General features: G+C 37.8%; 1 protein-coding gene across 1 annotated transcript in view; it reads left to right on the forward strand.

Annotated features, from left to right (window-relative positions):
- Window positions 1-21,711, forward strand: part of ROR2 (receptor tyrosine kinase like orphan receptor 2) — a 162,837-nt gene that overhangs the window by 35,193 nt on the left and 105,933 nt on the right. The gene's annotated exons all lie outside the window — the stretch shown is intronic.

Here is a 21,711-nt window from a genome sequence, read left to right on the forward strand (position 1 = left end):
ATGTTTAAAAGAGTGCTTTATACCAAACCTTTCTTTTAAGTTTGGTGGTTTTGTTGGGGTTTTTTGTTTGTGTTTGTTTGCTTGTTGTGTTTTTTGTTTGTTTTGTGTTGTGTGTTTTTTTTTTTTCCACCTGATGCACGTTCTGCTTAAGCCTGCTGAATTTATGGTACGTGGGGTCTGTTTTCATAACAGGATGGAACTGGGAATATATTTGTGTAAAGATGTGTATGTGGTGCTTTTCTTATTGAAGAGCTAATAAATTTACACTCTAATATGAGTGAATACTTTTAAAAAATAACTCTAGAGCAGATTATTTGCTTTCCAGTTTTTATACTGGGGTCTCTATTTCTTTCCCCACCTGTCCATTCCCTGCCCCACTTTTTTTTTCCATGAACTGTTCTGAACTGTTAACTGTAATAAAAGCTTGTTTATCTGATTTGATGGCCAGAGTGCTGATCACTCCAGCATCCAGTAAGAATCATGTAACTGATGGGGGTTTTTGTTTGTTGTTGTTTTGTTTGTTTGTGGTGTGTGGTTTGTGGGTTTGGGCTTTTTGTTTTGTTTTGTTTTTCTGGTCTTTTTTTTGTTTGTTTTCTCTGCTGCCCCCACAAAAAACCCACCAAAATCAACAAAAAAGCGCGAGCTCAATAAATCAGTTTTCTTTACACACAGTTTGAGTAACTGTGAATTTCAGTTCTGAAAAGCTGAATGGGTTGAGTATTACGGTATATGTATTTTCAGAGGCTGGTTGTGAGGGTCAGTGTCTTCCTCTGACTCTTCCCATCAGCCTCATCACTTTCTGTTAGATGTTAGTTTCCTAGCAAAACTGTATGCACTACTTGTGGCATCAGGTTTTTTGGGGAGAAACTTTGTAGCCACTGGGCTGAGCAGAAAGTTGTATGACTGGCTCATGTAGAGATATTGATGAGATTGCACAGGAAATAAATTACTACTCCCAGCCTGTATCTTTTAGATGTTTCTCCTTAAATAATTGTTGGAGTTACTAATTCCACCTTGAAACTTTTATAAGCTATAGGAAATAGGCTTGCTTTGTGGTAGTTTTACTCCCTGTGGGGTTGCAGACACAGTTGTGACCTTATTCGTTGTCCTAATACTACATTATCCCAGTTGTGAATTTGAGATAAAAACATTGCTTTTTCTTAAATTTTATTTTTATCTTCACAACCATAAGGGTGTCATTTTGCAAACAGTAGGCGGAGGGAGAAAGAGAAGGCAGTTCACTTAAAAATGAAGGTGTGTAACCTTAAGAAAAAGAAAACAAACACCATATTTCCCAGGCTTGGATGGGATATTGGTACATCTTCATTTTTTAATTGCTGTAAATAATTTCCAGGACAGAAGATGTATGTGATTCACTGCTTTAAGAAAGAAGGGGCCTTTTTTTTTTTTTTTGGTTGCTTTTTTTGAATAAGTTTATGTTTTCCATTATTGCACTAGAAGTGACTTATCTGTTCTGACTGCCAACAAAGTATCTTTCTTCTGCCAAATGGGTTGTTAGACAGTGTAAAACAACAACAAAAACAACAACAAAAAAACCCGACTTCATTTGCTTCTGCTCCAACAATTTCTCAAAAAGCAAGGGTAGTACCAGGTTTAAATGTTATTTTAATCTTTATTATATCTTCCCTAATTAAGTAAGGAATTAAAAAGATGGCAGACAGGAATTTATATTAAGAAATAACTGAAGTCTGTTATTATTCTATGGTTCTTAGCTGTCCTTTTAGAAACTGTTACAGTAAAATGTATGAAGTAGATTGGGATAATTAAAAACATGAAGGACATTCAAGAGTATTTCCTTCCTGGCTATTCTTCAGAATGAATCCTCAGCAACTATTGATTCAGACTTGCCAGTTTTAGCCATTGCTCCTTTTTTCTTTAAATCCAGTATTTCATCTGTCTATTGTAAACAGTACTTTTTATGCATCTGGCTCTGGTGTAGTGATGTTTCAGGTGCAAACACCCAAAAACTGATAAATCTGACCACTGATAAGTCTCAGAAAGTGACTGAATAAACTTGCTGGCTGTTATGTCATTGACTTAGCTGCCTATCAGGTGTTTAGCCTTTAAGCAAAAATTGAGAGGTAAGGTAAGGTAGTGAAGAAATCAAGGTCCTGGTCACACCCTCATCGCAGTTCTTGTTCTTTCTGCAGTGTTTCTGCTGAAAGTTTTTTTCTGCAACATTCCTATAAAATGCATAATTTTCTCATATGGATACAATAGCTTTTGTACCGTGGGTAGTGGTAAGAGAAGATGGAGTCCGAGTTTTCCATGTCTCTGCTGTGCTAGTTTGCTAATACTTTTTAAGCATAGTGAGTTATCAAAGATTGTTTACTGGCATCTCCTCCTCACTTCTAACTTTGTACTTTTGGACTGTGTTATATCTTTTATGTAAGTACCCAACATATTCTTTTTGTTAATACTTAGTTCTTTTTTCTACTGACAGACTCTGAAATTAGAGAGAGATTAGAAAAGAGGAGTTACCTGTAAAAGTCAGTTCTTTGTAGTTTGGACAAAGTATGTCCTAAATACAGTGTGTTCTATCACATAATGATTAAGAATAAGACCCAAGGAATCATGCTCAGCAGTAAAAATAGTTCTATGAACTTTATCCATTGTTTGGAAAATCAAGTGTGTGAGCAATCACTAATATTTATTTTGTCTATCAGATTTTACTTAATCTTCTATGATTATGGTCAAGTAATGCAAATTCACTGAATGGAGGTGTAAAAAACAATTTTATTTCCAACTGGTGTGTAGCCCAGCACCTCTCTCATCTTGAAAACCAGGAATTGGGGAAGCATTGTCAAACAAAGTAATCTTAAAAAAAAACCCAAGATGTAGTATTCCTCACTTGGCTTAGTTTGGGCTTCTAAAACCAGCTATGGCTATGTATAAATGGGTAGAGTACTTGCAGATACATTGATCTGGAAGGATTTTTATAAATGCAATAGTGCTTACAATTTATTTTTTTTAAAAATTAGAATTGAAATTTACACAAAATGTGATTGCTTAGAATTTTTCTGTACTCGTTACAGAGTGTAATTGCTGGAACAAAAGATATGTTTCATTTTACAGTCTATAAGGCTGTGAAAAGATTTTAGATACTAAAGTTATAAAGTTGTTTCATGACTAATGTTATATGTTCTGGATCTGGAAAGTAATATTCCAATTAAGATGTTTTCAGAACAGACCTGGTTCTACATCAAGTTTCCTCAGAAATACTGCAGATTTTGATTTTCAAATTTGTCTCCTGCAAATTAGCATGTTTTTCATGGGCTTTTGTGATGTTCTTCACAGCAGAGTAGTTGTTAGGCCACCTTTCCAGGTGGCAATTACAATTTTCCTCTTCCTCAGCTTGGATTGCCTATGGATGTAAAATAATAGCAGGTCAAAAGTAGTAAATGACAGCTTGTATACTGAATTTGACATAATCCATGCAATGTGGTCATGGGGGAACAAATAATAATCTCTTTAATGTAATTTTAGGTGGCATCTCTGGTCTTCTTACATGAGAATACAAAATGAAAGTCAGTTTTTCAGAGGTAATTTGTAGTCTGGGCTCTTTCAAAAAGCGATTACTCCATGGAGTGTGTGGCTGAAGACCAGGGAAGTATTGATGATATGCTGAGAATGCTTTTTGTCATGGCTTGAGGCAGCCGTGTTCCTGTGCATAAACTGCAGTTCCATCAACAATTCCACATTTACGCCTGTTAAGAAGGAATATCTTTACTTGGATAGGCAAAATAACCTGTGTATGTCAGTGGAAGCTTTATAGATGCCATTCAGAATGCAGAGGGCATTTCTTCATTAAACTCTTTACAGACTTAGGTTTTATTACCGTAGCAGATTTTAATTATCTCAGGATTAGGAAGGTACATAAATGCACTCTGTAACAGACATTCTTTAATAGAGTTCTTTGACAAAGACAGCTCTTTTAACATTTGGTGGAGAAGGATGTATTTGAAGCGGCTGTCATATTTTATTTTTATTTTATTCCAAGAAAGAAAAACAGAAAGTAATCTGCACTGCATATTGTTCCAACTTAGTTTGCATTAACTAATACTTCCCCAGTGTCTCAAATAATCTTCTAGTTAGATGCAGGAGCACACTAATATAAACAGGGAGATGTTGGGACTGCATGGCAGCATAGGAATATATGTTTGTTTCTATATTAAGTTTCCATATAAGCTAAGAATGTTGATACTTTAAAATGCCTTATTTCCTCATAAGGAAACATTGCGGGCTCCACTCTTGATTCTGTACAGTGTCACATACCCTAAAATCCAGCATTTGGTTGCTGCATTACCACAAAGTTGCTATGGCATGTCATGAATGCTAGTTCCGGAAAAAAACTCTACTATGCATGAGTAAGTCTGTAAACTACTTTCTAAAAGGGTAGATTTGTATTAAAGATATTAACATTAAGTATGTTTACATTTTAAAGTTACTAAATGCCTAATGGGGGGAAAAGTAATTGTAAGTGTGATGCATGTAAACCTGAATGTCATAGTTAAAATAATATTCAAAATACATACTACGAGAGTAACTGTGTAGCAGATTTATCCATGTTGTATAAATATCCTATCTGCTAATTCAGTATGATACTTCTTTTGCTAAGTTTTTTTATAGATTTTAAAGAGAAGAAACTAGTTTGAATACAATAAGTCTGCTGGTACTTTCAAATATTCCATTGAACACAATGCAAGTGAGTACTCAACATGTTTGGTGGCCACAGATCTGGCTGTTGTTTGGGTAAATATTTTCCCCAGGTGCACAAAATATTATGCAGACTAACACCAGCTTTCATTTAAAGTCTACCCTGTAACTATTGCCAGAGGCAGTTCCATGCTGCCTGAAATAATGCAAACCAGACTGGCCAAAAAAAATCCCACAAAAAACCTCAACAGTTTTCTCTTCCTTTTGACATCTGTAGTTTGAACATTTAACATTTTGTTCAGCTTTAAGAAATGTCTTTAACTTAACCAAATAAATGGCCTTAACCCATTAACCAAACCTATCTTTTTCATACAGTGATATAATAGCCTTAAAAACTACTCTCTTGGTGCCAATTATGCAGATAAGGTATTAAGTACAAACCAGGTATGACTGGAGAGACTCGGTGGGGAAGCTCATTGTGATGACTGATGGACCTTGTCATTAGTAGAGGCAGCTACTTCTATTTATGGGATGAATGGAGCACTTGTGTACTTTGAAGGTCTGCACACTCTCCTTGTTGTATAAACTTGTGCAACCCACCTGTTTCGCCCACTAAGGTATTTGTGTGTTATCCTCCCACCATATTTAGGAGACTCCCTGTGACTCCCCTAGTTTGTCTTAAATTGTGTAATTTTGTCCATATTGTCTTTCACCAATGCCCATCTTCGTTTCATACCTGAGGCTTGAGATAGGTCGTTACCATAAACAAAACAGGATCTAGGTTGAAACTTGGACACCAGCCTGTAGTTGGCTGTGGCTGATTGAGGAGCATGTTTTCCGCCATAGTTTTAGCCTGTGTATCTACCTCTGGTAGCACAGGAGTATAATGGGGGTGAGGAGAGTATGTGGCAAGATGTGTTCCCAGGGTATGGCCAGCCTCTTTGGGGGGTGAGAGGAGAGACTGCAGGTGTGTGGGCAAGACCTTATGCTGTTTCACTTGTTCTCAGGGCCAATGAACTGTGTGCATCTAGCCTTTTCTGCTCAGTAAGTTCAGTCTGTGTTCAGTGTGTTCAGTTTTCAGTGATTCCTAAATTTCAGCCCTCAAATTTCTTTCTTTTTGTCTCCCCACCCATGTCTAACGACACTTCCTGCCTCCATCCCAAAGATACCTTAACTCTGTAGTCTGTCATACTGAGATCTCTCCATCTTTCTCGTAACTCCTGCTTGCTCATAACTTCCTGCTAGGAGTTGCTACTTCTAGACTCCCTTGCATGCAAGTCTGCAGGTGCATCCTCTCACTTCACTCTACTGAGACAATGTTTTCTCTCTTCGATCATTTCAAGTTTTCTAAGAGGTGAGTAATTTTTTATGACATATTCAGCTCCTTGAGAAGATGAGTGGAGGTGATGTCCTGCTTGAAAGTGCCTTTTCATGGCTTAAAAAGTAACTGATTTTTGTTTCTGTGTGAATAATGACAAGTTCTGCTATTTAGAGCTAGGTCAAGGTGAGTTTTGGTTCCAACAACTACACCCATTTAAAACTGCAATTTGCTGTGCCAGTTCTCAGACTTGGCAGTGAGTGAGAATACTGATGGTACTCTGAGGATGCTGAGCCCTGTTTTCGTATACATCTTGCTTGTATTACACATGTCAGATAGTCCAACTGTGAAGGTAGTATCTTTTCCTCCTGGTATCAGTCCCAACCTCTTAATTTTTTCCTAACTTATTTGGCAAATTGAGGTGTTGGTCTCCAGAGTTATGAAATAACTACCATATTACAAAGTGTTTTTCTCTGGGAGCAGCTGTGCGCATGGGTATGATGTTGGAGTACAAGTCAAGATCATTTTGTAGTCTTGTAGGCAAACCATGTTAAAAATAAACACAAATGTGGGATTAATTCATTTTTCTAATAATAATAGTGCAAATGTGAGGAATGAACAGTTTTTCACTTGTCAGTGACTTAGTGTTATCTAGAGTTATAATTGAGAGGTCACATTTCTAACTTTTTGCCTCCTATGTTAACTCCTTTATTTTTTTATTTATGCTTGAAGGGGTCATGCCTGATTAAGTTACTGTCTTTTTATTATAATTAAAGAAAAATGTTGTGGAGGGAGAACTAAAAACTCTTTTCAATGGAAAACAGATTGTTGTGCCTATAATGAAACAAAAGGGACCCTGTCACACACAGTGCCTTTCTCCTACCCCCCACCCTGTCAGAACAATCAGCAATCAGAAAGATTTATCTGCTGTGAGAATGATTCAGCTGTCCAGAGCTAAGGGTCTGTGAGGGGAGGCCACATATTTAAGCTTTTCAGAAAGGAAGCAACATGCTTCAAAGGTTGCCTGACATCACAGGAATGGCAGCTCTAGCAATAGCGCTTATAACCTGTATTTGTAAACTATCTCGCCTGTTTGCATTTCATGCCAAAAATGGATTAGTAGATTTTAACGACATCTCACTTCAGTAGAGCAAGAGTATTACTTTGTGCAGTGTGGTCTCCTTGACTTACAAAGAAGTTTTTTTTGTGTGGTGCCCTGGAGTCTCATTTTAAATAGCATAATGTGTTTGCAATATGTTTTTTTGTTTGTTTGTTTTAATGTGTACTTCTGGCAGAGAAAACTCCACTGTTACTGTCAGCTTTCACCTATTTGAAGATACTTTCAGACACTAACGCATTTGTTAGAAACGTGTAAGAACATTTTAAAGTGAAACGACAACGTAAGCCAATCACTACTGGTTTATTCAGTCTTTCTGGCAAAAAAGTATATTAAATTTTTTACAAACTATAATAGAATTTCTGTGGTTCATCATAATTTGTTATAGTAACTGAAAAATATCTTGTCCTACTGTTCTTCAAATTTTAGAATAAATTTTTGGTTCTACCTAAGAAAAACTTGTTTCCAAGTATCATATCAGAGAACAAGTGAATAAACTAAAGTTCTAAAGTTTTGTTTGTGCAGATTTGGCTACATTCTTTGTGTGAGTAGTACATCGATCTATAAATAGAAATGAGTATGTCTCGTACACATTTTCTTCTGTTACATACATACTTCCATCCAGTGTAGAGAGAGGAGCATTCTGGCCCAGGCCACAGAGGATTGTTAGTCTGTTCCAGGGCTGTATCAACTCCTAATGCTGTGATGACAATTCCACAATGTTTCTCTCCATCATTTTTGAAAGATCATGGCAAACAGGAGAGGTGTCTGTGGACTGGAGGAAAGCCAGTGTCACTCCAGTCTTTAAAAGGGCAAGAAGGGGAAGATCCAGGAAACTACAGACCAGTCAGCCTCACCTCCATCCCTGAAAAAATGATGGAGCAGCTCATTCTGGAAGTAATCTCTAAGCACATGGAAGAGAAGAAGGAGCAGCCAGCATGGATTCACCAAGGGGAAATCATGCTTGACTAACCTGATAGCCTTCTATGATGGTGTGACTGAATGGATAGATGCAAGGAGAAGCGTAGATGTTGTCTTCCTCGACTTCAGTAAAGTTTTTGACACACTCTCCCATAACATCCTCATGAGTAAGCTCTGGAAGTGTGGGATAGAAAAATGGACAGTGAGATGGATTAAGAACTGGCTACACATCAGAGCCCAAAGAGTGGAGGTCAATGGTGCAGAGTCCAGCTGGAAACCTGTAACTAGTGGAGTCCCCCAGGGATGAGTGCTGGGTCCAGTCCTGTTCAACGTCTTTATCAATGACCTTGATGACAGGACAGTGTCTTCTCAGCAGGTTTTCTGATGACACAAAGCTGGGAGGATTGGCTGATTCACCTGAAGGCTGTGCAGCCATTCAGCAAGATTTGGACAGACTGGAGAGCTGGGCAAAAAAGAACCTAATGAGGTACAACAAGAGCAAATGCAGAGTCTTGCACCTGGGAAGGAACAGCAAAATGCACCAGTACAGGCTAGGAGGTGATCTACTAGAGAGCAGCTCCATGGAGAAGGACCTTGGAGTCCTGATAGACAGCACGTTGTCCATGGGACAACAGTGTGCCCTTGTGGCTCCCCAGTTCAAGAGGGACAATTCAAGAGGGACTTAAGAGAGTCCAGCACAGGGCTACGAGGATGATGAAGGGACTGGAACACCTGCCTTATGAGGAAAGGCTGAGAGACCTGGGGCTTTTCAGTCTGGAGAGGAGTAGACTGAGGGGGGGATCTAATTAATGACTATAAATTCATGAGGGCTGGGCATCAAGAAGGCAGGAACAACCTCTTTTCACTTGTGCGCTGTGGTAGGACAAGGGGCAATGGATTCAAACTTGGGCACAGCAAGTTCCACCTCATTATGAGGAAGAACTTCTTTACTGTGAGCATTACAGAGCACTGGAACAGGCTCCCCAGAGAGGCTGTGGAGTCTCCTTCTCTGGAGACTTTCAGGACCTGTCTGGATGTCTTTCTGAGTGATCTGCCCTAGTTTTTGGTCCTGATCTGGCAAGGGGGTTGGACTTGATGATATTCAACCCCATAAATTCTGTGATTCTGTGATTCTCAATGTAATATGATTGGATTTATCATCAGAAATTAGAGATTTGTCCTGAGAGCATATTGTAAACATTACCTTAAAATTACTTTAAGAGATAAACTTGTTTCTACTCATGAATGTGCCAGTCTGGATTGTGATGGAGGCTTTCATTTTTAAGTGTTTGAAGTACAAGTAGTATAAGCTGAATTTTGAGTACCACTGTTCATACTTTTCCCTTGGTTGTTCCCCTCTGTACTCTGTCATAGGTATTTGGTACACATATAACAGAGTGGTATTCTGTTTCATAATTCATGACCAGTTCTGAAAAGTTTGTCCAAAAAGCGTAAATGAGACACATTATATAATATTTTCTCAGTACTTCTGAAGCTGTATCTTCAGCTTCAGAAGAGAGAAATACTCTTAATACAATCTGGTCTTTTCTTCATGTAATGATAATAGCAAATTATTGCTATTTTAAATTCACGTTGTTCCAGAGAAGTTATATGGCTCGTTCTAGTTTGGAGGTAAGGTGCATGGATCTGTTTGTACAGCCAAAGATTTAACTGCTGTTGTTCAGCTGCCATCTCATTTTTTAGAACTCTAACGACAGAGGTGCTTGTGGGAGAGACAACATCTTCTGACCAAGGAAAGGGACAGTTTTATCTTCTTTCATGTGTTCTGTGTTTCTTCTTATACAGAGAACTCCCTGTTTAGCCATCTGGTTAGCTAGGAAGCTAGAGGGAAAAAAAAAAAAAAAGGTGCAATGTTGATCATTACTAACATAGGGATTTTAAATTGGGAAAAATCTGCTGGCTAATAATAATAAAGTGTCATTTTATTTAGGATTTCTTTTTGTTCTCACTGATATAGAAGAGTTATCAGGGTAGGAAAATGGCAATTGGAAAACAGCATTTAACTTTTTTTTTCAGTTGGCCCAGTTTATTTAGTATTTCTGCTGATTGCCAAGTAGATGTTGCACATCCATTTCAAAGCCATCAATCTGGAACAGTATAAAGGTGTTTAGACTTAATTAAAAAATAATTAAAATTAAAAAAAAATTTTAATTGGATGTAGCAGCAGGGCAGATGGACGTTTATTAAGCACAATGTTTGCTATATGGTTCAGATGAGAAAGAATTTATGTATCTGTACCATATACTATAGCTGTGCCATATGCTGCATATGCAGCCACTTTCTGTCAGAGAAATTAAGGGAACCAGACACCTCAATATTGCCTACCTATTTAGTCTGAAGTCAGGCTGTTTAGCATGTATTACTAGTGAAATCAGTTTCAGCAAACCTATCTGACTTTGCATGGTGTCCTACAATCAACCTGTGATCATGTAAGAGGCTCCATTTGAGCTATGAAATACAAGACTTGCATTGCTGAACTTCAATGAAGAGCTGGATGGAGATGATGAGGTTTCAGCTAAAGCTAGAAGACATCTACCACACTAAAACATACACAGTTGTAGAGATAACATGCTAAACTTGTAACCATGTCATCAATCTGAGCTGATTTTCTCTTCCTTCCTTATTATGTATCTTTCACATGGTTTACTGACAAGGCAGCAATGCAGTTTTTGCTGTGCTGATGGAGGTAAGAGGTTTTCTGAAGTCCTACATGTCTCAGAATTTTGTTTTCTTTTTATTTGTGATTTTCATAGAAGGAAGAAATATCTCAGCTTGACAATTGGGTTTCAGGTAAATTTGCAGAGCTGGAATGTAAACTGAGCCTATTGCTTTGGAAATCCTTGAGGCAATAACCCTGGAATGCAGTGATGCCTCTTAAGAAGCTGCTCAAAGTGGACCATAATTAGTATAAAAAATGAGAACACTTAAGCAAGTGAATGAGTTTCTGGAAGGAGGTAGATAGGAAAATAAGTCTTATTCCATCTTTTTCTCCTCCCGTCTCCCTTGTTCACTGGCTCCCATTCCCAAGTAGACTGTTTCCCTTGTGCAAAAAGACAAAAGAGTAGTTTTCCTCCCCCCGATATTCTGCTAGGGTATTTGGGATCTTGTGGGATTCCACAATTCAGCATAACCCATATCTAAGCTGTTCACTGACAGGAGCAGAAAACCTTTCCAATGTTTTCTTTACTTCCCTGGGTCTTTGAGGCAGGAAAGGGAATTGCTTCTGGTGAGACATAGGTGGCTTCAGCCCCTACCCATCTTGAAGGGACTGTAGAACACGAAACTAGACAAGTCTGCGTGGTAGAGATGAGGCATAGCTTTGCTCTGATGACAGTGCATGGCAGTATTGCTGCTTAACAGCAGCTCTAATGTGACTGTACATGGTCAGAGTAGACTCTGACTGAAGAAGGTGAGTTTTTAAGGATGGATTGCTTGTTTATGTTTCTATGTTGGAATTATTCTTTTGTAGCCTAAGTACTGCAGTGGAAATGCTTAGTGACCTTTTTTATCTTCACAGAATTAGAAGATGGGAAAGCTAAAAATGCATGAGTAGTAAATGAGAGACATCTTTAAAAAAACCCAACTTGTTCTGCTTTTCTGCAATGCATAAGGCAGTCTGGAGTGTTAATTTCTTTATTAACGTTCTTGTTACTTACTCATTTTAAAAGAACTTCATGACTGCTTGGGCTGCACAAAGAAGCTTTTACTGATTTCTTTACTGTATACTTTGAATGAAAGCTTAATTTGTGTTAGTGCTTTCCTCCTTGACCTGGGGAATGGTACCTCATACCTACCAGTACCACGGTTACCTCTAATTAGTCATAGCTCACTCCTACTGTGTCCATTATCTTAGTTTTGCCTTTTCTTTTGCCCATGGGATGGCTACTTTGTGTCCAGCCATTTTTACCTAAGTCTTTTCTCCTTCATCTTTCCATAAATTTCAAGACAAATATTGGTAGCTATTTAATTTCTACCAAGCTTGTACCTAGGAAGAAGAGATTGATATAATTGAATTTTCTAGGAAATAATTTTTAAAATATTAGGAGCTTAAACAAATTCTTTTAAAGTGAAAAAAGCAACAGTTCCTTTCAGATACTTAAATTGTATGATAAAAACCACAATGAAGTAATTCAACATTCAGAGAAAAAAAACATTTTGAAACAAACAAGACATGATAATTTTCAAACACATATTCTAAAGCAGGTGGTTTGTATTTCACACCAGCCTTACATATTGGTTTTGCTCATTAGGATCTCCAGTGAATATACTGTATGTTCTTTTGCTTATCTGTCCTCAAATAAGATACATCCTCCTGGTTTCTTACTCAAATTCTCTCAACTGCAAATTAGACTTATTTCACCTTCTTCTTCATGTACAAGACATCAAAAGAGATGCTATCTGTTCTCTTTATAATAACCTTTTGTACATGGTCACATACTTACCGATGTCTTTTTACACTTCAAACTGGTTTGTGCAATTTTTCTTTGTGACTCAAGTTTCCTTTTGGAGCATTCTGTTTATCATAGTTTTTTCTGAGGTGCCCAAACATGGATGAGGATCTTGGCACTTAAGCAGCAGAATAATTATTTCCAATGCCTATCAACACCTGCTAGAGAAAAATAATCCTCTCTGGTATCTCAATATGATAGCTGCAGTAACATTTCCTAGTGTTTTAAGTCTCAAGCACCCACAGTTTACTTTTTTATTGTCTACAGCAGCCATAAGTTTTTCTGTAGTATTACAACTTGAATAGTTTTTCCTCATTTTGCACTGTTGCAATTTTTAAATGTTACTAAATCTTGCATAATTCAGATATTTTTGAAGTTCATCTTTTTCAATGTTAGACTCTTCCTCCTGTTTGTGACTGTAATTTTGGATTCTGAGCCTGTTCCTCAGGATGCTTATGATACCTCCTGCACTGGAATTATTCACAGGCTTGATACTCAGACTCCACCATTCAGGTTACTAATGAAAATGTTTTCCAGCATAAAATTCAAGGCAGTAGACCTGTGAAATCTTACTTGAGCTTTTCTTCCTGGTTTGACAGTGGAGAATTATTCAATAGGCAGACAGTTTTTCCATTAGTTGTGGGTCCTCCTACTGATCTTTCTGCCCATGCTCTGGTTCCTTATTTTGAAGAGGTCAGAAGCTGTAGCTATACAAGGTATATTGCATGACTGCCATTCAGACATGCCTTCTCAATTCCAGTAGGTGCATAGTCCTGCAGACACACAGCTACTGGTCATCTAACCTCACATGCACACGTATTGTTCTGCCTGGAGATGACACATCCATTGTATGAGGTGGGAATGTGGGGACAATGCCCACATCCCATGTGGCCTTGAGAAAGCGTAGGATGGGAGGAATTTGGTGGTATAGAGGATAACAGAGAGGACCCTGACAATGACTGAAATAATAACTGCAATTTATATAGCACTTGCTTGTTGCGCCTCTGTTCAAGCTTAAGATCATATTCCTTTGTTAAAAACAAAAGTCAAAATTAATCAATTTTTAAAAACAAGCTGGAGAAAAAACTGCCTCTTTTTTTCTTTTGTTTCTTTTCTTTCCCAGTTAATTATGGACCTTTCTTCTGATATTTTCTTTAAACATAGTTTATAGAGAACATGTTTTTACTGTCTTCTGTATCTATACTGACTATAACACATTGCATGCTTTGTCTTTTCTGGTTTTGCCTATATGTGTTTCTGTAATTCCTCTGTACTATGAGTAATCATTCATCACAGGTCCTTATTTCTAAACTTCTTTAAAATTCATTTTATATTTTCTGATTATAAAGAGACCCTTACACAGCTGTGTTGGTTCCTTGCTGTGCTCCTTGTCTCTTCACTTCTTTGTTCTCAAGTATTCAATCCTCAGGCACTCTGCTTACCAGCATCCTTACCATGTTATTGTAACCCTTTGGGAATACAACATTCCTTAATGTATCAGGGTTTTCTTTTAGTCTGCCAATCTTATTTATTTTTCTCCACAGAGTAAAGAATTTGTCATTTTGTGACCACTAGTTTTGTTTCTGTTTCTTGACTCGTCACTCCTTTACTTACAGTTAAATATAAATCAATGTAAGCAATTAACTTACTTCCAACCTAAGGAATCTTCTAAAAAATCTTGTTGAACTGTCTCAGTATTTCTTTTTGTTTTTTCTCCTTCTCACCAGTGGCTTTCTTGGTGAAGTCCCCATTGCTATCAACTCTTCTATTCTGGATGCCACTACTAGTTACTGAAGTGGAAAACATAATGCATTTCTCCCTCTAATAATAGAATGAATCATAGAATGGTTTGAGTTCAAAGGACCTCAAAAATCATCTAGTTCTGACTCCCCTGCATGGGAAGGGACACCTTCCACTAGATAAGGCTGCCCTTGAATACTTCCAGAGATGTAGCTTCTACAACTTCTCTGGGCATCCTCTTTCAGTGTCTTACTACCCTCACACGAAAAAATTTCCTCCTGATCTCTAACCTACATCTCTCCTCTTTCAGTTTAAAACCATTACCCCTTGTCCTCTCACTATTTTTACACTTGTAAACAGTCCTTTCCTAAATCAAGTGATTTATAGCGCATCTGCAGTGTGATTGTTGTCACTCTTCGTATTTTATATTTGCTCAGAGGTATTTAAAAATCTGCTTCTCAACTTCCCCTGAACTTCAGAGCAAGTGTATGCATTTTTCTTTTATAAGACCTTGTTTCTTTTTTTCACCCTGCTCTATTTCATCAGCAGGTTCCTTACACCCCTTCACATAAATACCAGCCCTGTGATTTATCCCCAGTCTTTGTGATGCAGATTCAGTGGTGATTTTGGTTGACTCTGAATGCTTGAAAGTTCTTCCTGTTTATTCTAATTACTTCCTACTTTTCTGTATAGACATCTCAGATGTTTGGCATGTTGTCCTGTTATTTTCCCTGTTATCTTTCCTATGACCCTCAGAAAAAATGTTGACTGAAAAATCTAGTTATTTTCAATATGCAGCTAGAAGCACTTCAAAGGAACCCAGCTGCATGAAGTTGCTGATTTCTGGGTGCTCTCTGCCAAAACTCCTTAGGATGTGTCCCATTGATCATTCAGAAGTGGAGATATGCAACATAATTAGTTTTGAAATTAACAGCTACAAATCTAGAGTGAGGTCCAGTCAAATTTTTAAATTGTTATCTTAGTTTCTTACAAAACAATTACAATCTAAGAATCTAATGGCATTGTTTAGTGTGAGTCAGCAAGGAGGCAAAAGCTAGGGTTTTAATAGTAGTTTATTTTGGTGAATATTTTTTAAAATCTGCTGCGGTTCAGATTAAAATATTTGTATTCTATGACAAGTTTTCAGTAATCGTATTCTGATCAGCTTTCTGCGGTATGACTTCAAGTGTTCCCATCAAATATATATGGTGACTTGCCAGCCAAGGAGGGTCAGAGGAACCAGAGCAGAGTAGGTAGAACTGCAGTGGGTGACCTTGCTTCAGTTCTCCGCAGAAGACACAACACTTCTAGGTGATAAAACAGTAACTCACCTACTGTTTTCTGCTGACTCAACGTCCTTTTGAGGCTTGTTTGTTACACAACTTTGGAAAGCAAAACTGTTTTTTTGTTTTTCACTGAGCTTTTTATCTCCCCTGATGTACTATTTGGAGGGAGGTTGCTTGGCAGCACAAATTAAATGTCCAGTAGGTATGCAGGTAAGGATGGGCAGAGGTATGGAAGCCAACAAAGGAAGTGATAGAAATCTTAAAAGTCTCTATACACAAAAATAATACTTGTGTCAAAGAGAGGTTTTATCCTTTTTGCTTGTAATAGCAGACTTTAAGTCTTACTTTGGGGGTGGGTCTGCATGGAACATGGAAGTGATTACTTAAATGGGAATGTAAAAGAACTTTATTTGTGCTTTTTTTTTTTTTTTTTTTTCCCCCCCAAGAGAAAGAACTGATACCTTTGCAATATTTATGGCTTCCCTCCCCCAAACCCTTTTGTTTTTCTTCTGAAATAAGAGAAGATTTATGAAACTGAGGATTTAAGGATAAATATCTCTATGGAAAGGCTGTTGATAGCTGCATTTATTTTTCAACTTTTTTTTTTATATACATTACTTCATTTTTCATATAAGTGATTCTGTCTTCGTGTCAGGTTGCACAGGGGTACCTCTTTAAAGCTACCAAAGCAAGTCAGGATGTCTGACTTTATTTTCAAACTTATGAGATATATGGAAATATGGTGGTATATAATAACCTCAATTCCTGCAAAAATTTCATGAGGATCTCGGATACCCGTATTTCTATACCCAGAATGATGTTTTAAAATATGAGTATAACTGACTTCTCTCAAACATCATCCTGTACAGTTTTGAGACAAATCCTGTGATGCGAAAGTCCAGAATTGTATCTTCTGCAGGCCTTGTACAGCAATCAGTGATACTCTGTTTTTCTTTTCTGTTCTTTAAATTTCTAGGGTAAAATGGCCCCATTTGTCTTCCTTGATCTCCAAGCGGGACCCTTTTACTTCTTTTTAAGGCACTTTTATGAGCTGTTTAGGGGATTTTACAAAGAAGAAGTTGATGCAGAATCATATAAACAGTGTAACAAGAAAAATAAAAATGCAAATGCAAAGCTTTATCAAATGCACTTAGATGCAATGTGAAGTGTAGTGGATTGAAGTCTCAGTTTATGGAAAAGGTTCTTGGCTCTTGCAGCAAAATCTGCAGAGCTTTCTGTAAATATGCTGTGCTTGCTTTACCAGTGATGACAGGAATCAGTCTGAATATGGTGGGGAGTTTTGTTTCTTACCCCCCTTTCCCCAAATATTGCTTGATACTTAATTACTTATTACAATTTTAAGTGCTGTTGTTACATATTTGGGCTTTGTTACATTATGGACTTTGAGGTATGCCTTGCTCTTGAGAAGTATGAGTATCATCAGGATACTGTGATTTCTCTATCTGTATTTTAATATATTTTTTGACTCTTTGCCCAGGATTTAGTTATGAGGTTTTCCTCAGGTTCCTCTAGTTTTCACTTCGGAGGGCAGAAAGACACCTCATGATCTCTCTAGCTTTAGTGAAATGCTCTTGTAGAGCATATAGCAAAAGTGATGTGGTCGTGTTGTTCTAGACACCTCTTTTGTTTGAGAGCATATAATTTGTGAATATTTCATTTGCAAAAACACTTAACATGTATGGTTTCTGTAATTAAAGTATCAAAATGGCATTGACCATGTATCCACTTAGTCACTTTTCATTTTTCTCTCTGAAAGATATTGTGCCCTCGTTTCTCTTTTTAAAGAAACATATGAAGTAATACAGTTCATTCCATGCTCAGAATATTTAAGAGACATCAAATAAAGCTGTTAGGAGCCATCTCCTACCAAGGAGGAAATGAGTCTTCATGCATCTGGCAATAGAAGTGTCAACCCAATTGCCAAAGGACATTTGGGATGTTGGTTGACAAAATGTTGTTTCAGTGGGTATTTTGGTTCAGGTCATGGAAGAGAAAACTGCTGAGGGTTAGTGAGCATACATCCACCTCAGGACCTTCTGGAGCCTGAAAACACTTTGAAGACTAAAGACTACTATGGAGAAGAGTCATACATTAATCTGGTTTTGGCTGTTCTTAGGGACATGGCACTGGGTAAATTGTCCTTTGATGTGATTCAGTGCAGCCAGTTGTATGTTTTCTTGTCTTTCTTACAAGTTTTGTCTCAAAAATGTTAGGTGGATTAAGTTGTACATCTTTTTTCAGGTCTGCAAATTAAGGGATCATTAGAACTTACAGAAGCTGTTAAACACCAAGAAAACACTTGTAACTGAGGAAGCCCTTCACTTGCAGGTAGCTAAAAAGTGTGAGAGTATACTGGAGGCACCGTTATACATTCCTCTTTATTTTTTAATAATTTTTTCAACATAACTGCCACAGACTGCTATGGGAGACTGGGTACTTGAGGAGGTGGATCGTTGGTTTGACACAGCCTGGCCTTTCCTATTAGAGTGTGTTTGAACAGCACCTCAGTTTGCATGGGTTTCAGGTGGGTTCAGCACTAAGTTTTAATAGTAGTTCTCACCGCAAGAATTTCTAGTTTTCCTTTGTGACCAAAAAGTCTCTAACATGTTTAAAGTTCCACAGCAAAGATAGGGTGTGTTGGGAGCTACATGGTGTGTAACAGAGTGATGAGAAAAAAAAAAAAGAATTATTATCTGCAATGTCTAGATGTAAAATTTAATGGAGGAAGTGCTTTTATAAAGATAACAGTTCATGTTGTTGCTTAAAAAATTATATTAAGTGTTTAACTTGACTGTTAATTTTACTTTCTGATGAAAAAGTTTTGTGTGTATGCAATTACTATCTGCCTTCCATGTGAAAGCAGCATTATCTATTGGTATTCTTCTTGTAGTGGTAAATCTGTTACTCTTTACTGTACATAATCAGCCTATGAAAACTGACAATAACTGTTCATTCAGAGTTTGAGGGAGAAGAGCATTCTTGTAAGAAGAGTGGGTTTTTTTGCATTTCTGTTGACGTTACCACTTCTATCCCCTCAAGCCTGGGGACCCACCTCACAAATAGTTTGTATACGTAAACAGCATTTGTGAAAGGGAAAATAATGCTTATCTACCCTTTCCGCTGTTATTGATTAAGAAGGTCTGAAAGGTTCTTATCTTATTACCCATCTGCCTTTATTACTACCAAAATTACATTGAGGCTATTTCATTGCTTTGTTTCCTTGTTCGTCATCAAATACTTATAAAGGTTGGATGTCAATTAAGAAAAATAATCTTCAGTAAACATTTACCCCCCAAAGTCAGGATGTCAGATCCATGTTCTTCATGTATAAGGCAAAAGGTAATACATGAACAGTATTTACTTCACAATAACTGCCACTGGTCCATAGTGAGAAAATCAGCAACATGCAAAGATGGGCCAGTTAAGTATCTCTTGGGTCTAGATGGGACATTTATAAAAGACTATCCCATTCCTGTGTCTTTATCAGAGAGCTGTTGGAGCTTGTATAGTATAGAGGTTTCAGACTATTGTGCTTCTGGCAGAATAGATCTTTTAGCACCTGAAGCTCTTTGAGGTAATGCTATGAAGTAATCCTAGTTCAAGTGCCTATGGGTGCCCTGTAGTCAACATCCTGTCCTTGTCATTATTAACATGAACTGCCTGACAACTGAATTCATATAGGGGTATAAATCAAGACAGGGTGTGTTTTCTGCCTTGTCACTCAGGTCAGTAATTCCTTGCACCGCTTCCTATGGATGTATGTGTGTTTTGATAGCTCCCAAAACGATGCAAGCAGAACTAGAGAATTACAACAGCATGCTATGCTTACCTCTTGTACCATGCTGAGGGTCTTTCAGCCATATTTTGAGAAGCAGATCTCCAGTTTCAAATGCAATGGTTTTCTTCCTTGAAAAATATTGGCTTTGGAAGCAGTGCTGCCTTCAATGTTGTTTTTTTATGTGTCTTTTTTTAAGCACACAGAAAACCTCTCTTGATACAAGTCCTGCTTCCATACTCATATTTCCCTTCTGTGATGAATTATTGCCGCTTCTTCCTGAACAGAAACGGCTTTTGATGGTTGATAGTTTTTATAATGATGTGTTTAAAGCCTAGAATTGAGGTGTAGTTGTAACATCAAGTGAATTAAAATTCAGATATTTAGTTAACTGTATATTAAACAGAATATTTATGAAAACTTTAGCTTAGTTTAATGTGTTTTATAGTAAACTCTCAGTTACATTATTAATGGCAGTCTGATAAATCAAACTGGAAGACACAAGAATAGCTTCTCAGAAGACAGTTCTCTCTTGAACATGGTAATATATTGTAAAATGTTACATTATAAAATTATATCAGTGCTGGATCTCCTTTCTGGATAAATCCAAGGCTAGACACACAGGGGTTATGAAGTCTCTCAAAGAAATTGGCTGCTTACAATTTCCTTGTGAAAATAAATAAATCAATGTCAATACATAATCTCTGAATACTCAGTCTGTATACTCATTACTTCTCCAAATGCATATTTAGTTCTTGATATTTTGGTAAAATAAACATCACAGAAATCACAGCAACTCTGAATTAGCTGTAAGTGTAAGCCGGTATTAAGTTCTGTCAACAGTGCTTATTTGAAACTGGACATCTGTACTGAAAATCTATATTCTATTAAATACTGTTACATATTATTGGATTATGTTGTGTACGTGTGCATGCACATACACACTCCTGCACTCTTACCTACTGACACCTGTCAACACAAACCCCTGTACAAACACCTCCAATACTTCCCCACCCGCATGAACATCTTTGCATCTCCCTGTGCCACCCTATCCTATGTATAGTCATTTACAGAAACACAGAGCTCTACACACATACACCCTGCACACTCCACACACATGCACCTATACATACTCCTATGCACAAGTGTACAGCTGTATACAAACCCTGTCACACGCCAGTGCAAACCCACATATGCTTTCATACATATGCACCTACACACACACCCCTATACATCCTTCCACATGCGTGCACCTGCACACAGTTACAGACATGTACAGACGTATACCCATGTGTCCCTGTACCCACACCTACTTGAACACACATATCTACAAATATCTGCTCATCTATACCAAAGTGTACAATATATATATTGTGCATATATATATATATGTGTGTGTGTGCACAAAAACACAATCCCACCCGACACGCACATTTCCTCCCATTTAGAAACACATGTTCCTCAAACCCACGTACACCCATGTGCGTATCTAGTGGTATTCACAGATGTCCTGGTTTGAGCCAGGATGAAGCCAGTTTTCCTTTTACTGATTTATTTTTCCTTCAGCAAGCTTTCTTTTATCTAGCACCAGTCTGTTCTAGCTAAGGCTGATAAGAGAGGAATGTTTATTGTAAGTGCTGGGTCTTCAAGATTGCACCTTTACTCTTCTGGCTCAGACACTACAGGGAGATCTATGACCCCCCCCTCCTCCCCCGTAGGAGACTGAATTAGACAGCAAAATTGGCCAGAGATATTCCATTCCATATATCTACGTGAGCTCAGAGGAAGGTCAGAGATCACAGAAGGCAACTTCCTTCCTGCTTCTTCTTCCCTTCTCTTCCGTCCATGGCTGCTGTCCAGGGAGGACTCTGTCTGTCCATCCATCACCGTCGACCCCCAGGCTTGAGCTCTCCTGACCCTCATCACTCTCCGCTTTCTCCAGCAGCAGCTCTGGAATTCTTTTGGACTGTTCACAGCTAAGGAGATGCTGTGGGAGTTGCTGGGGGTGGGGGGAGGCAAGAGGCTTTTGCACATATCTGAACATATTTGTACATAACTGTATATATTTTCTTTTATCATTAGTGTTTAATAAAAGCTGTGTAGTTTAGTTTTAAATCCAGCCAAGTCTCTCTCTTTTTCTCCCTCTCCTTCCCTACCTGGGTGGGAGGATTGAGAGCATTGTTGTCGACAGTGACAACAATTTATTGGCGCCCAACGTGGGGCTCAATTTTAAGCCCAGATTATAAATTTTCTCTAATTGGGAGTGTTCGAGATTTCACCTCTGATGGGAGAAATCCCTCAGATAGCAATGGGAAACAGTTCTGCTGAATTTCCTGATGGTTTGAAAACTGAACAGACACTTTCTGCAATGAATCTACTGCCCCTTT

This window comes from Apus apus, chromosome Z (assembly GCF_020740795.1).
Source record: "Apus apus isolate bApuApu2 chromosome Z, bApuApu2.pri.cur, whole genome shotgun sequence".
Lineage (NCBI taxonomy): Eukaryota > Metazoa > Chordata > Aves > Apodiformes > Apodidae > Apus > Apus apus.